At 36.1% G+C, this 17334-nt stretch overlaps 1 protein-coding gene across 1 annotated transcript in view; it reads left to right on the forward strand.

The window, feature by feature from the left end:
- Positions 1-17334, forward strand: part of PRKG2 (protein kinase cGMP-dependent 2) — a 120222-nt gene that overhangs the window by 15212 nt on the left and 87676 nt on the right. The gene's annotated exons all lie outside the window — the stretch shown is intronic.

Raw genomic sequence — 17334 nt, forward strand, 5'->3', positions numbered from 1 at the left:
CTTCTTGAAAGATTTTGAAAAGGTAATAAAGACAATAAAGCATATGGTTATAGATTTAGAATTCAAAGAAATGGAGGAAACCAGGGTCCAGAGAGGTTAAGATATTTTCCTAAGATCACATAGCATGGAGAGAATTCAAACCAAGGAGTTTCTGACTCTAAGAGCTGCATGCTTTCTACTATATCACACTACTTCATAATCATTTGTAGTAATTAAAAGCTAAAATGAATGCCAAAATAAATATTTTAATGAAAATATAAATATAGCAACATCATTTAAACATTTTTATGTTTACATGTTTTATGGCCACCAATTAAATTACTTGAAGGAAAGGCAATTAGAAAATTAAGGTTTCACTTGTGACTCTCTTTTTAAAGGAAACTTATTTGTTCCTTGAAGGTAGATCTATTCTATGCTTTGATTATAGGTGTTTGGAAGGGAGGTTGGGGAAGGGTTTGGACAAATGCAGGTAGTATAGGTTGTATGGAATGGACAAGAGAGGAGTGTTTAATATTAAAGTACAATGGGTCTCTTTTTTTTTTAAAACTCTCTTAGAATCAATACTAAGTATTAGTTCCAAGGCAGAAGAGCAGTAAGGACTAGGCAATTAGGGTCTCAAGTGACTTGCCCAGGGTCATACAGTGAGGAAGTGTCTAAAGTCAGATTGGAATCCAAGACCAACTATTTGTAGATCTGGCTCTCTAACCATTTAGATACCTAGCTGCTTAAGAGCAGGATTGAGATCCAATGAATAGTAAGTGTGGAAAAGTCATTGTGCATGTTTGATTTACCCTATAAATATATAAGAACTGCACAGATTCAGATGCTCTCAGACCTGCACTCTTCATGAGCATTAAATTTTCTGTTTTATGTAAATGTTGATTAGCAAACTAGTCCTGGCAGTTAATGAACATTAGTAGTTCATTACAGTGCCTGGCACATAGTAAGTGCTTAATAAATGCTTTTTGCCTGTTTGCTTGTTGAATATCTTGTGGCACACAGGCATATTAATCAGAGACATCTGGTAAGAAGCTACTAGGGCTGCCTTTCAATAGGAAAGCCTAAATTATCATTCGAAACTATTGTTTTGTTTTGTTTTTTCATGAAAAGAAAAGACAGAACAAAAGCCTTGCCTCTGAACTTCTGGTATCTACTCCATTTTTAGGAAGGACAATTATTTTCCTTTTTCACTCCCACCCCCGGGGGAGCCATATAGGTAAAAGTAGAAAATGCCAGTGAGTAATGTTTAAATGAGATAGGAAAAGAAAGTAAAGAACTGTGTCTGTGAGACTTGTAATACCAATGCTGCACCATTGAATGATTTAGCAGTGCCCTACTGAAATACAGAAAAAACTTTTCCTTTGTGAACAGAAATATGTGTATGGAAGAATAAAATTATGATAGTTTATGTTAATAATGAAGGTGTCTTTAATCCATTGTCTCCTTTGATCATCCTTATGATCCTGTGAGATAATATATTAATATAAGAACAGGTGTTCTTAGCATCACTTTTTCAGATGAAAAACTCTTAAGAGATGAGTGAGAAAGAAACCTGGAGCAGTAGGAAATGGTCAGATTGGGAAGAACTTTAAACGTAGAAATGTTCAAGATGCTACAAAAAGTCTCTGTTGAATAGTAAATATGTGGAATGATTTGAGTACTCTAAGCCTCAGGTGGGATTTACTCTTGCAAGTGATGTAAATTGTAGTTTTTATCTTAGTAGATAGTCTTCATGAGTAACAACTACGTATTCATTAACTTAATTAATTAGGCTGATCCATATACAGTAGAGAAACAGAAGTTGCTGGTACTGAACCCCAAATGTTTCTATCTTGGTAGAATTAGCAGTTACTTTGTATTTACTTAGTTATGAATCCTGTGAGTGGGTGTGTGGGATCATTCCCATTAGAATGGGATCTCCTTGAGGGAAGGGACAGTGTTTGGTTTTTCTTTGTATCCTCACTGCTTACTTAGTACAGTGCCTGGCACATAGCCAGTTCTTAATAAATGTCTGTTGATGAAGTATTTCATGGGGTCAAAGGAGACCAAAGAGGAATGTCAAAGGTTCCATCCATATGTAGAGGAAGAAGCAAAAATATTTAAACTAACTTTGCCCTTGACCTTCATTGCTAATGTATTTTGCTCAGATCAGCCCAAATCTTGTGAGAATTTCATAGTAGCATATATATATGTATGTATATATATATACACACATATATATGTATATATATATATATATGGGGTACCTTTCCAATGATAGTTATCCTCCACTAGAGTGACTTGGGGATGCTGACTTTTTGAGGGAGAGGCTAATATAGGAAACCATTCTCCCTCGCTTGGTAACCAAGTAACAGTATAAGACACATAGTTCTGGAATTCATTGCTTTGAAGGTGGTCAGGGTAGTTTCGGGATTATCATGTGTAAAACAGCACAATCTCCATCTTGGTGCAATATCATTGAGCAAGAGCCCATTCAGATCAGATATCTCAGAAGTATTCTCTAGGGGTGCTAAATGTGTGGGACCTAAATACTTTGGGATTACTTGTTACATCTGTTTTAAATAAAAGAGGTGAATTAATTGCTGCTCAGCCAGAATAGAATTGTCCCATAGTTCTCTTTCCTAGGAAAGCATTGTCCTCAGCTTAACTAACAATTGCTAGACAAGGGGGAAATGCCATAGATTAAAAAACAGATTAATTCATATAAAAAATGGGGCTGATGAAACCTTAGGGAGAGACTTTGAACCTCCAGGTACAAGACCACACTGACATATAAACATATTTATTACCCTATGGGGAGAAGGATACAGAGGATACCATTAGTAAGGAAGAAGGGGGTATGTCAACATGGAATCTAGGAATCCCAAATTTGTAGCCTAGTAGGATCTGATGAACCCCAAGTTTCAGGACTAGTGTATAGGCTGGAGACTCCAAAGTTGTCCTTGTCCCCTGTTCCCTTGGGAATCTACCTGAAGGGAATCCCAGGCTGGCAGTTTCTGACTGAGTGGGAGACCCTCAGGGGAATGACAATCCACTTCAGGTGGGAGCTAAACCCAATCCCTAGTCAGAAGCCTTTTTCCCAGTATATCACACCCTCCTTCTGAGGATCGAACTCGAGGACCTTCAGTTTTGGAGACTGACATGCTGCCTATAGTGCCAAAGAGTCACTCAGTTTAGGCTTGGGCTTAGCTCCCACCTGGATTGTCATTCCCCAGAGGGTCTCCCACTCAGTCAGAAACTGCCAGCCTGGGACTCCCTTCAGGGTAGATTCCCATGGGAGAAGGGAACAAGGACAACTTTGGGGTCTCCAACCTATAAGCTAGTCCTGAAACTTGGGGTTCATCAGATCCCACAAGGCCACAAGTTTGGGATTCCTAGATTCCATGTTGACACTATCAAGAGGGAATAATTAGATTTGGGCTTGACTCTGGTATGACTACAGGAGTTAATTTTTTTAATTAAATTTTCATTTTTGTTATGTATGTGAATTTAATTTTCAACAGATACAAATATAACAATAAGAGGCTTGCATATAAAACTGAATTTTTGTTGTATACATTGTTTGTTTTATTCTTTTTCCTTTTTAAATAAACCTTTGCCTTCTGTCTTAGAATCAATACTAAGTATCAGTTCCAAGATAGAAGAGTACTAATGGCTAGGAAGTTGGGGTTAAGTGACTTGCCAGGGTCATATGGCTAGGAAGTATCTGAGGCAAGGTTTGAATCCAGGACCTGTCTTCAGGCTTGATTCTCTATCCACTGAGCCATCTAGCTGCCCCTATGCATTGTTTTTAAAGAAGCATATGTACATGTATAGTTACAGGAGATATTTACATATAATTTTACAAAATAGTAATGAAATTGCTCTATTTGTGTCCACATCTCCCCTTTTTATTTATGTGCATTAAAAATTATTTTATGGTGGTTCTGATTTGCATATCTATCACTACCTACTTATCTACCAACCTCACTCTTCCATCCATAGTGAATGGCCTTCCTAGTAATAAATATGTATAGTTCAGCAAAACAAAGCAACACATTGGCTTAGTTTGAGAATTCATGCATATTTCATTCTGCATCTCTATTCCATTGCCTCTCAGTCAAGAGGTAGGAGGTAGATTTCATCATTAGCTTTTGAAGTAATTATTATTTATTGCTTTGATCAGAGTTCTAAGATTTATTTGAAGATGATTTTTCCCAGGCCCCTAAAGTAATGTAATTATACATACCCACCAGTACTACTGTTTAGGTATATATCCCAAGGAGATCAAGGATAGAGGAAAAGAACCCCCTTATTTAGAAAAATATTTATAGTAATACTTTTCATAGTACCAAATAATTGGAAATAAAGTAGATGTCCATCAGTTGGGGAAAAGCTGAAAAAATTGTGGCATAGGTTGTAATAGAATAGTAAAATCTGTCATCATAAAAATGACAAATATGATATATTCAGAGCAATACATTAAGACCAGTTACAAACAGATGCAGAGTGAAATGAACAGAATGAGAGCAGCATTTTCCATGAGGATTTTGATGTTGTCATCTAGCCCTTTCTGATCTGTAAAGATCTACTCAGTTTTGTTTTCTTTCCTCTAAATAGGTGCTGTATTTAATACATTTTGCCTTCATTTTTTTTTCCCTGAAGAAAGCTTTCATAGTTTATAGGAATTCGGATTTTGAATTGTCTACATGTCTTTGATCTCTAGGCAATATTTTCTAACATTTTTCTCTTTCTTCCACAATGCCACTAGAGGCGATGAGTATTCAGGTATATGTTGATTCAATTTAGATCATCTTATCAAGCTCTTTGGAGAATTTTTCTATGTTCTCATGTGGAACTTGGAAGTATCTTTGAGGTCCATAAGACCAACTCCCTCATTTTGCAGATGAGGAAAGTAACCTGGAGAGGTGAAGTAACCTATCCAGAATCACATAGATAGCAACTCTATCAGTGTGTCAGTAAATATCTTTAAGCATCTACTATGTGCCAGGCACAGTGCTAAGCACTGAACATAAAAAAAATTTCATAAATTGTAATTATTTTTAAAAACCTTTATCTTCCATCTTGGAACCAATATTGCATATTAGTTCTGAGACAGAAGAGAGAGGAGAGGCAATGGTGGTTAAGAAACTTGCCCAGGGTCATATAATTTAGAAGTGCCTGAGGCCAAATTTGAACCCAGGACCTCCCATCTCTAGACCTGGCTTTCTGTCCACTGAGTCACCACACTGTCCCCAAGTTGTAATTATTTTCATGGTCTTGCAAAAGCTAATCATAACTACAACATGAGATGACCAAGTGTCTCATGAAATGTTTCTTTTTGCCTTTGGATGCACAATTAAACAAACTTTACCAATTCCTTTATTTGCTTCTCTAAGAAAAATTCAGGAGCTCCTTTCTCATTAAATGAGATTTCCTTTGGTATTCTGATTTCATTTCTAATGAGAATATATCCCTCAGTCCTTGGCACAGTGACTGATACAGGGTAGATAACAAATATTTGTTGACTGAGTTCCTCCATGTCTCCATGTGTATTCACTGGTGTCTAATTATAAACTTTTTCAAACAACCAAGAAATTTCAAATTGCAGTGGTTACATTTTCATCTTTTTACTGAATTGAAAATTTAAATTGTAAATCTATATCATGATCTCATTGTATCATTCATATGAATGTGCTAAATATGAATGAACTTTTTTCAAGTGTTTAAACTTCTCTATAGATTCTCTATAAACTATTATTATTATTACCTTACATTTTAGAATTAGGGCAATTAGGGGTTAAGTGAATTGCCCAGGGTCACCCTGCTAGAAAGTGTCTGAGGCTAGATTTGAACTCAGGACCTCCTCCCCCTCTATAGGTAATTATAATAAATGTTTTTTTGACTCAATGGCTAGAATGGTCATGTCCTTTTTTTCTTTAAATATTTGGTATTCTGAAATTACTTGCTGTAAATGGTTGTCCAATTTCACTCCCTTTTCCATTTAGGCATTTGAGGCAGGGCCTAGTTGATGGAAATGTAGTTATTGATGAAGAGTTTCTGCTACCTCTTCCCATTTCCTCCAAGCAGTACAGCTAGCCTGCTCCACTTCCTTCTCCTCATTGCCCTTGTCCACAGCATAAGTGCTGACTAGCCATATCCACACATTGTTATCTACTTGATCTGGCCCTTGGGCCATGGCTAACATTGAGCAGATTATTCTTGCTAACTAGATCCTAGGCTCAATTGTTTCTGCTAAAGGAGTTCAGGTTCTATTATTACTCTTCAAATTTTAGTTGTGTGTGGCAGCTTATTAGCCTGACTATAACTTTGCATCACCCCAGAAGAGGATTTATTTCCAAAGCGTGCAAGGGAAACAAAAGCTGTGGACATATATATGAAAAGATATATGATGAAAAAGTTTATCTGAACAGTTTGACTGCCAGTAAGTCTGCTTTTCTTCATTTTCCCTTAAAAAGAAGCTACAACCATATAGTAAAATAGAAGCTATTAGGAAATAAAGATACCAAACTACTACCCTCTTCTCGTTTTCAAGATGATAGGGAAACTAGAAGAAGCCCACATTTATAACAATCTGGATTTTCATGATTTGCAGTCTAATGAAAATTAAGTTTGGGAACAAATAGAAATTGACTTTCCACACTTAATTTGTTCACTAGTATACCAATCAAACTACTGGCCTGGGAACCTTTCTGTATTTTAAAATGATGTTCTTGTGGACTTTTCTGGATCAGTTTGCTGTGGCAAAACTAGAAGTATTAATCATGGTTAGTATTGTAATTTGGAGACATGAACATTCATTAGCATCAGGTAATCTTGGAGTTCATTTTAGGTCCTGATGGACAACAAATCAATCTAGAATATGAGGAACTTATAGAGTATGACAGATCCCCTCTGGAATTAAGTCCTCAGGCTATTTTCTTGGAACTATGAATTTTTTTTTAAGCCCTTACCTTCCATCTTGGAGCCAATATTGGCTCCAAGGCAGAAGAGTGATAAGGGCTAGGCAATGGGGGTCAAGTGACTTGCCCAGGGTCACACAGCTGGGAAGTGTCTGAGGCCAGATTTGAACCGAGGACCTCCCATCTCTAGGCCTGGCTCTCAATCCACTGAGCCACCCAGCTGCCACTGGAACTATGAATTTTTACTGGAAAGTTACTGAGGCCATTTGTGATTGATGGATCTTTCAATATGACCTTAATAAAAATGATCTAGATTCCATTGAGAACCACAAGAACTTAAAAAGCCATTAATTAGTTCTCTACTTTTGATGCTACTTGTAGATTTTGCTTAGAAATCATGCATTGACAGTAACCCATGGAGCACATCTTACAAAGAGTTGGAAAGAAATAGTAGCACATAAACCCAGAGATTTTGTGGTAACACATCACCCACTAGCACAACAATTGTGACCCTCTCCACACACCCCAACCAAAAGATATTATATAATAATGTATAGGGAGTTGTTGACCATCAAGATGGTCCTAAATGCAAGGTGATTCATTTGTATGGTGGGGCTTGATATCTTTGATGGCTTTCACAAATCATAAATCATCGACAATAGACAAACTTTGACAGAGACAGAAACAAAATAATCTCTGTCCTCGTGGAATTTATATTGTGCTGCAACAGGAGATTGGGGAATACATCATGCACACAAGTAAATACAGAAAACCAAGTGAAAGGAAACCTTTATCCTGCCTGGAAGCTTTATCCTGCCCTACATGTTGGGACACTTATCTATTCCTTTTTGCCTCCCTCTTGGTTTGAGCATTGACTCCAGTATGGTTCAAGAATAACTGTGGAGATGGACTGCCTGAGAAAAGCAAAGCAGATGTTCTGTCCTGGAGTGTTTTTTGAGGCATCAACTCATTCTTGGGCTTGTTTTTCCTTCTTTTTTGTTCTGTTATATTTCTTCTTGTCTTCCACTTCCCTCTTTGAAGGAAAAAGAAGGAAGTCAATCAGCTAGCATTTATTATGCACCTACTATGTGCTGAGCATTCTGTTAAGTGTTGGCAATACAAAGAAATGCAAAAAACAATCCCTGCCCTTGAGGAGCTCATAGTCTAAAGAGGAGACAACAGGAAAACACTTATGTCAAGCTCAGTACTGAGTAAATTGAGGGTAGTCTCAGAATGAAAGCACTAAGTTTGGAGGGGGTTGGAAAGGCTTCTTACAGAAAGAAGGAAGCCAGGAGATAGAAGCAATGAGAGTTCTAGGCATTTAGAGATGGAGTGTTTTGTGGCAAGAACAGCAAGGTGACCATTGTCATGTGATGACAGAGTACACAGGAGTGAATGAGGTGTAAAAAGATTTGGAAAGGGGCAGCTGGGTGGTTCAGAGGATTGAGAGCCAGGCCTAGAGATAGGAGGTCTTGGTTTGAATCTGGCCTCGGACACGTCCCAGCTGTGTGACTCTGGGCAGGTCACTTGACCCCCATTGCCTAGCCCTTAAAGCCTTGGAATCAATACAGAGCATAGATTCTAAGATCGAAGGTAAGGGTTTAAAAAAGAAAACAGTTGGAAGAAGATTTGGAAAAGAACAAAGGGGCCAGGGTTATAAAGCTCTTTTAAGAGACAGAGGATTTTATAATTTATTTTTGAGGTAATAGAGTCACTGGAGTTTATTGAATTAGGGGTCATATCAATTTAGTAGCTGAATGGAGGCTAGATTGGAGAGGTGAGAAACTTGAGACAGGGAGATCAACCAGCAGGCTATGGCAGTCGTCCAGATGTGAACTGATGAGGATCTGGTAAGGGTAGGAACAGTTTCCGAGAAGAGAAGCAGGAAAATACCAGAGATGCTATGAAGGTAGAAATGATAGGGTTGGTACTGATAGAATTTGTGGGGTGAGAGAAAGTAAGGGGTCAAGCATGGCCATAAGTTGGGAAGAGAGTAGTATGCTTGACAGTAATTGGGAAGTTAATAAGAGGGAAGGCTTTGTGGGAGGAGTGGGAAGAAAATGAGTTCAATTTTATACATGTTGAATTTAAGATATCAATGAAACATCCAGTTTGAGATGCCCTAATAGGTAATGGGAGATGAGAGATGGAGGGCAGCAGAGAGGTTACAGATGAAAACATAGATCTGAAGGTCATTTGTATAGAGATGAAAATTGAATCTGTGGGAATTGATGGCAATGCCAAGTGAAATAGTAGAAGGAGAAGGCTCAAAGCAGAGCCTTGGGGATCACTCACAGCTAGTGGGAGTAACACGAATAAAGATTTAGCAGACAGACAAGGCTTGGACAGACAAGAAAGACCACCTGGAGAGAGTAGTGTCCTGAACACTTGTAGAGAATAGATCATCAAGGTTAACATAGTGATCAACAGTGTCAGAGGCTGCAAAGAGGGTAAGAAGGATGAGGATAGAGAAAAGGCTATTAGATCTGACAAGAGCCTAATGGAGAGAATAGTTTTCAGTTTAATAATGAAGGCAGAAGCTAAACCACAAAAATTCAAATAGAATGAGAGGAAAGAAAGTGTAGATGACTATCTTCTCAAGTTTAGCCAATGAAAGGGAGGCAACAATATAGGACTATAAATTGGGGGGATGGGAAGATGCAGGAAAAGTATTTTGAGGATGAAGGAGTCATGGATATGTTTGTACACAATGGAGAAATAGCCTTGGACATAGAATGATTGAAGATTAGCAAGAGTATGGATGATGGAGAGTCATTCTGCAGAGAAGACTGAATGGAGCAGCATTATTTTTGTAGATAAACAGGTTTGCCTTGGCAAAAGTATGAGAGTTAAATGACTTGTCTAAGATCACAAAGGTGTAACTAGCCGAGCCACAACTTGGACTAAAGGTCTTTGACTCCAAATTCAGTGTACCACATTGCTTCAAATCTGTGATTCAGCAAGTATAATCCTCTTTCACCAGGGACCCATGATATTTTATTTTCCCTTTTGATGTTGTTTATTTCAAAGCCAAGTATTATACACCATAATATTATGCATATTTTAATCCTGTACTAAAATGTGAACAGTTCTTGCAATATCACATAGGTAATATTAGGGTAATCATAGGCAATGCTAGTTGAGTGCATGCTCTGGCAGGTCCAAGAAATCTGTAAAGATTTGAGAAAGACAATATGCCTGTGTTATTCACAATCTACCTAAGGAAAGAAATGTTGGCTTATTTTTCTCTTTCTTTTTTTATTTTTAAAACCCTTACCTTCCATCTATGTACTGGCTCCAAGGCAGAAGAGCTTTAAGGACTAGGCAATGGGGGTTAAGTGACTTGCCTAGTGTCACACAGCTACAAAGTGTCTGCGGCCAGATTTGAACCTAGGACCTCCCATCTTGAGGCTTGGTTCTCAATCTACTGAGTCACCCAGCTCCCTGGCTTCTTTTTTCCTAATTTTTTCCTTTCTCACTTGTAACTCATTAAATTGAAAATATACTGAGTTTTTCTACCTTGTTGCATAGACACAGAAGCATTTCTACTTTTCTCCTTCCCCCTTCTTATCCAGCTACCTGCTCCTGTAGCTTCTGAATGTTAAAAACAGTAACAACAAAATATACCCTACATATGGGCTTTTCTCACTATTCCTGTCATCTGGGGAGCCATCATCTGTTACTTTTCTTTCCTAATGAATTTTAGAGTTTTTTCTTTAGCAACCATTATTTCATTTTTTAGTGAAAATTATGTTATATAGTTATCTCAACCAGAAGCTTTTGTTCACACTATGCCTCACCTGAAAGAACGTATCCTACTTTTTAAAAAATCCATATTATTGATAGCTTATTCAGACATTTTTATATTCATCTAGATATCTAGGTTATTATTCAGGATTGAAGAATTGTAAATTTCAGAGTATGAAGACATGAAGACCTTAGAGATCTTCTAGCATAATTCCTTTATTTTGGGAGCAGCTGGGTGGCTCAGTGGATTGAGAGCCAAGCCTAGAGACAGAAGGTCCTGGGTTCAAATGTGACCTCAGATACTTTCTAGCTATGTGACCCTGAGCAAGTCACTTAACCCCCATTGCCCAGCCCTTACCACTTTTCTACCTTGGAACCAATACACAGTATTGATTCCAAGACAGAAGGTAAGGGTTTAAAAAAAATTCCTTTATTTTACAAAAAAGATTTTTGAATTTAGACCAGTGGGATTGTGACTACATGAAGGTCATATGACCTGGATCCAGGAAGAAGTAGGTCAAATCATTGCACAGACACTATGTGACCCCAGGCAAGTAGCTGCCCCAGTATCCTTATCTATAAAATAGGGATAAAAGCACCTAATTCCAAGAGTTGTGAGAATCAAATGAGATTTTATTTTTTAAACCCTTAACTTCCATCTTAGAATCAATACTGTGTTTTGGTCCAGAGGAATGGTAAGGGCTGAGCAATGGGGATTAGGTGACTTGCTCGAAATCACAGCTAGGAAGTGTTTAGGGTCAGGTCTGAATCCAAGACTCTCATCTCTATTCTCAATCCACTGAGCCACCTACCTGCCCCTCAAATGAGATATTTGAAAAGCACCTTGCAAATCTTAAAGTGCTATACAACTCCCAACTAATTACTATTATTACTTTGTGTTAGAAATGAAAATAGTATCTGGTTCTCCTGCCTCCTAAAGAGCTTCTCTCCTATAATCCATACATTATAAGTGATTGAAGGAAACTGATCCATACTTCTTTACCTTGTAAGGCAAAATGAATGCCTAATTCTTGGTGGAATTTCTAGCATTTATAGAGCACACATTTCAAGGTAGATGGACTGGGGCAAGGTTCCTTAAATAATAATTGTCAATATCATAGGGAGAGTTGGGTGCTTCAGTGTGCCAATCGGAGAGAGTGTTACATTGTGTTTCACAAAGACTATACACAGAGTGATTACAACAGAATAGGAAAGGGATCTACATCTTCCTGACTGTACCTTGAATCAGATTCTTCATATCATGATTCTGGGACATTTTCAGTGGCTTTCTCTTATCGATGAGGGACAACTCTCTCTCCTTATCTCTTCCTGATTTCTTTTCTCATGGAAAATTCCTTCTTCTGTTCTTCCCAACCCTTCTTCATTGTAGTGCCTTTCTTCTGCTAATTAATTCCTATGTAACTCATATATAGCTTCATTATACATAGTTCACTTCAAAACTGATTTGTTTCTTCAGAATTTCCACATTGTGCTCCTAGTTATGGCTTCTAGAGCTAAGTAAATATGCTTATGCTTCTTCCACATGTTAGTTGGCCTTCAAATGCTTGAACAAAGCCATCACGATCCCCTCTGAGTCATGTTTTTCAGGCTAAACTAAATCTCAGATAGAATTTTCTTGAGGTCCATCACTAACTTCATGATTCCTCTGGATGGCCTTTTTTTTTTTTTAATCAAAATTCTTCCTAAGTTGTGGTGTCCAGAATTAAGTATGGAACTTTAGATGTAATCTAACCATGATTTATCTGCCTTGCTGGAAATACTGCATTTCTTCTCTTAAAGCCTAAAGGCACATTAGTTTTTTTTTTAATTTCCATTACTCACATTGAGCTGAAGTCCTCTAATCTTTTAAGAAATTAATTTTTGTGTGCATATGCCTCTTCAGTCTTGAAAAATTTGAAATTGATTTTTTAAAACCAATTATGATACTTTATATTTACCCATGTTAAATTTAATCTTATTCTATTTGATACAAAGTTAAGATCTTTTTGAATTCTGGCTGCAATCCAACATGTGACTTGTCTCTCTTAATTTTGTGTCCTCTAAGAATTAGAAAAGGTTAACCATTTCTCCTTTATCCAAGTTATTGATAAAAATCTTTAACAGTATATCTATGTCTCATGACCAGCAAGATACAATTTCTGTAGTCCCCTTTACTTCTCTAGCTCTCATAAAAAAAGAAAAGAAAAGGGATAAGTATTAAATGTAGAACAATTGCCTTTGATTGCTCAGGACAAAGAAGAGAGAACTTTGACAAGGTAAAATCTTTATGACCTAACCTTGTAGAACTTTGATTCTTAGATTTATCACTTAATGCTCCTTCTTGATCTTTTCCTGAGGACCGCTGGGTGATTCAGTGGTTAGAGCACTGAGTCAGTCATCCAGAAGACCTGTTTCCTTTAATCTGCTGAAGAAGAAAATGACTAACCACTCTAGTATCTTTGCCAAGATAATTCCATGGACTGTCATGGGGCTGTGAAAGGTCAGACATGACTGCACAACAAATAATTAGCACAGTAATTCCCTGGTTAATGGGCACATACTTAGTTTTCCTTTCTTTGACACTATAAAAATTTGTTATAAGTGTTTTTGTACAAGTGAATCTTTTTATTCTTTGAAATCTTGGTTTAGATGTCTAGTGGTAATGTAATTGTTTAAAAGGATTTGCGTCCTTTAGTAACTTTTGGGACATAGTTCCAGACTGCTTCCCATAATGGTTATACCAATTCATAACTCACCATCAGTTCTTTGAAGTGTCTCTTTTCCTCAGTCCTCACTAACATTCCTTTCTTGACAACTTGATCAATCAGATGGAAGTGAACTGGAATCTCTTAAGTAGCTTTAATTTATGTTTTTCTTATTATTAGTGATTTGGAACATTTAAAAAATGGCTATTGAAACCTTGAGGTTTTCCTTCTGAAAACTGCCTTTTCATAGATCATTTATCAACTGAAAAAAGATTCTTGTTCATATATATTTGAATCAGTTCCTTATATATCTTAGCAATATTGCTTTTATCAGAGAAACTTTGCCCCAAAGATTTTCCCCCTTATTTACCCATTTTCTTTTGATCATATTTATCTTCACCAATTTTTCTTACATTTTGTTTGTTTTGTTTTTTAATAAGGAGCCCTTAACTCAGAAACTGGAGTCTTTGTTTTTATCAAACACTGTTTTCTTTATTTCTTTTTTAATGAAATGGGCTATTTAAATTCTCTATTTCTTGTTTTACTAATTTAAGTATTTTATATTTTCTTAATATTTAGTGGCTTATAGCTGGGCAGAATAGTTTTTTAAAAATATTTTCCTGTATTCCTTTTTTCTTTCCTTTTCCTTTCTTTTTTTTGGGGGGGGTACATTTTGAGTTCTGAGTTGTCTTCCTCTCTCCCTCTAATGCTTGCATTTGATATAGCCAACATCTGACATAGAGAATATGTGAAACCATATAATATATACTTCCATATATCAATTCTTTCTCTGGAGATAGATAGCATTTTCCTTCATAAGTCCTTTGTGGATGATTTGAATGATCATATTACTCAGAATAGCTTAGCTATTCAGAATTATTCTTTAAACCATATTGCTGTTACTGTATGCAGTGTTTTCTTGGTTCTGCATCATTTCATTCTATAGTCTTTCATATACCTCTTTCCATGTTTTTCGAAAATCAATCTGCTTGTTATTTCCTACAGTGTAGTGGTATTCTCTCAGCTTATTTAGCCATTTTCCAATTGATGGGCATCCCCTCCATTTATGATTCTTTGTCACCACAAAGAAAGCTAAATATAAATATTTCAAAACATATTAGTTCTTTTCCTTTTTTCCTTGATCATTCTTAGGAAAGAGACTAATAGTGGTATTGCTGAGTCAAAGGGTATGCACAGTTTTATAACTCTTTGGGAATAATTCCAAATTGCTCTCCCAAATGGATCCCCTCCAGCATTTGTTACTTTTCCCTTCTATCATGTTAGTCAATCTGATAGGTATGAGATAGTACCCCAGAGTTTTAAAAATGTGCATTTCTCTAATCATTAATGTTTTTGAGCATTTTTTATGACTATCTAAAGTTTTGATTTCTTCTTCTAACACTGCCTTTTTATTTCCTTTGACTCTTTATCAATTGGGGGATGACTTATTCTTCTAGATTTGACTCAGTTCTCTATATATTTGAGATGAAGCCTTTATTTGAGAAAATAGTCATAAAATCTCTCTCCCAATTTTCTGCTTTACTCTAATCTTGCGTATATTGGCTTTATTTTTACAACAGTTTTTAAACTTAATGAAATACAAATTATCCATTTTATATTCCACAGTGTTCTTTGTCTCTTGTTTATTCATAAATAATTCTTTTATCCATAAATCTAACAGGTACTATGTTCAATGTGCCTTTTATGTATTTCCCTTTATGTTTAGGTCTTGAATCCATTTTGAACTTACCTTAGTAAATGGCATAAGGTATTGGTCTATATCTGTTTTTTTGCCAAACTACTTTTCATTTTTCACAGCAATTTTTGCCAAATAGTGAATTCTTATTCCAAAAGTTTGGATCTTTCTGTTTGTCAAATATGAGGTTACTATAGTAACTTATTACTGTGTATTATATATCTACTCTGTTCCATTTATCCACCTTTCTATTTCTTAGCCATCTGGTACCACTGGCCTTCTTCCTTTATACCCCCCACCCCATTAATTCTTTTGATATTCATGACCTTTTATTGTTCCAAATGAATTTTCTTGTTCATTTTTTAGCCCCATAAAACAATTTTTGGTAGATTAATTGAGATGGTGCTGAATAAGTAGATTAGTTGAGTTGGATTGTCATTTTTAGTTTATTGTGCTCACCCATGAACTTGAAATATTTCTCCAATTATTTAAATCTGACTTTATTTTTTAAAAGTGTTTTATAATTATATTGATATAGCTCCTGCATTTGTGTTGGCAGGTATACTCCTAAGAATTTTATATTGTCTTTAGTTATTTTAAATGAGGCAGCAAGGTGGCTTAGTTGATTGAGAGCCAGGCCTAGAGACAGTAACTACTGGGTTCAAATCTGGCCTCAGACACTTCCTAGCTGTGTGACTCTGGACAAGTCACTTAACCCCCATTGTCTAGCCCATATCACTCTTCTGCCTTGGAACCAATACACAGTATTGATTCTAAGATAGAAGGCAAGGGTTAAAAAAAAAGAAGAAAATATGATGATCACAAAGAGTCAGACTATGACTAAACAACAACAAATATTTTAAATGAAATATCTATTATCTCTTCTTGCAGGATTTTTATGGTAAAATGTTGAAATGCTGTTAGTTTGTGGGGTTTTATTTTCTGACCTGCTACTTTGCTAAAATCTTTGTTTGAACTAATTTTTTAGTTCAATATCTAGGATCTTCCAAGTATTTAATCATATCAGTAAAAAGAGAGAGTTTTATTTCCTCATTGCCCATTCTTTTTCATTCAATTTCTTCTTCTCATGCTATTGCTAGCATTTCTAGCACAATATTGAATACTTGTATTTATAATGGACATCCTTACTTCACTCCTGATCTTATTGGGAAGGCTTCTAGCTGAGGTCTGTTACAGATAATGCTTGCTGACAGTTTTAGGTAGATGCTTCTTATTATTTTAAGGAAAAATGCATTTATACTTGTGCTTTCTAGAGATTTAAATTGGAATGAGTATTGTATTTTGTGAAAAGCTTTTGCTACATCTACTTATATAGTTATTTAATTTTTGTTATTAATCAATTATGTTAATAGTTTTTCATATATTGAACTAACCCTCCATTCCTGGTATTGATTTCTTGTTACTTTTTCTTAATAACTTGGCTTTCTTTTAAAGAAATTAGTTATAAAGGTTCTTCTTTTTTTAAGTCCATTTTCAAATTTTACTTAAAAATTCAGCATGAGGTGTGTTCTTTGACAAAATGTTCAATTTTGTTAATCTCTTTGACATGTATACTATTCTGTGTTCACCTACTTTGCTTATAGTTTCCTTCTTTATATTCAGGTCATTCACCCATTCTGAGTTTATCTTGGTGTAGGGTGTGAGGTATTGATCCAAACCTAATCTCTCCCACACTGTCTTCCAGTTTTCCCAGCAGTTTTTATCAAATAGTGGATTTTGGTCCTAAAAGCTGGGATCTTTTGGCTTATCATAGACTGTCTTGCTGAGGTCACTTACCCCAAGTCTATTCCACTGATCCTCCTTTCTGTCTCTTAGCCAGTAGCAAATTGTTTTGATGACCACTGCTTTATAGTATAGTTTGAGATCTGGGACTGCAAGGTCTCCTTCCTTTGCATTTTTTTCATGATTTCCCTGGATACTCTTGATCTTTTGTTCTTCCAAATGAACTTTGTTGTGGTTTTTTTTTTCTAATTCAGTAAAAAAGTTTTTTGGTAGTTCAATGGGTATGGCACTAAATAAATTAATTAATTTGGGTAGGATTGTCATTTTGATTATGTTAGCTTGTCCTACCCATGAGCAATCAATGTTTTTTCCAATTGTTTAGATATAGTTTTAATTGTGTGGAGGGTGTTTTGTAGTTGTGTTCAAATAGTTCCTGTGTTTGTCTTGGCAGACAGATTCCCAAGTATTTTATATTGTCTAGGGTGATTTAAAATGGAATTTCTCTTTCTAATTCTTGCTGCTGAGATGTGTTGGAAATATA

Source organism: Monodelphis domestica, chromosome 6 (assembly GCF_027887165.1).
Source record: "Monodelphis domestica isolate mMonDom1 chromosome 6, mMonDom1.pri, whole genome shotgun sequence".
Taxonomy (NCBI): Eukaryota; Metazoa; Chordata; class Mammalia; order Didelphimorphia; family Didelphidae; genus Monodelphis; species Monodelphis domestica.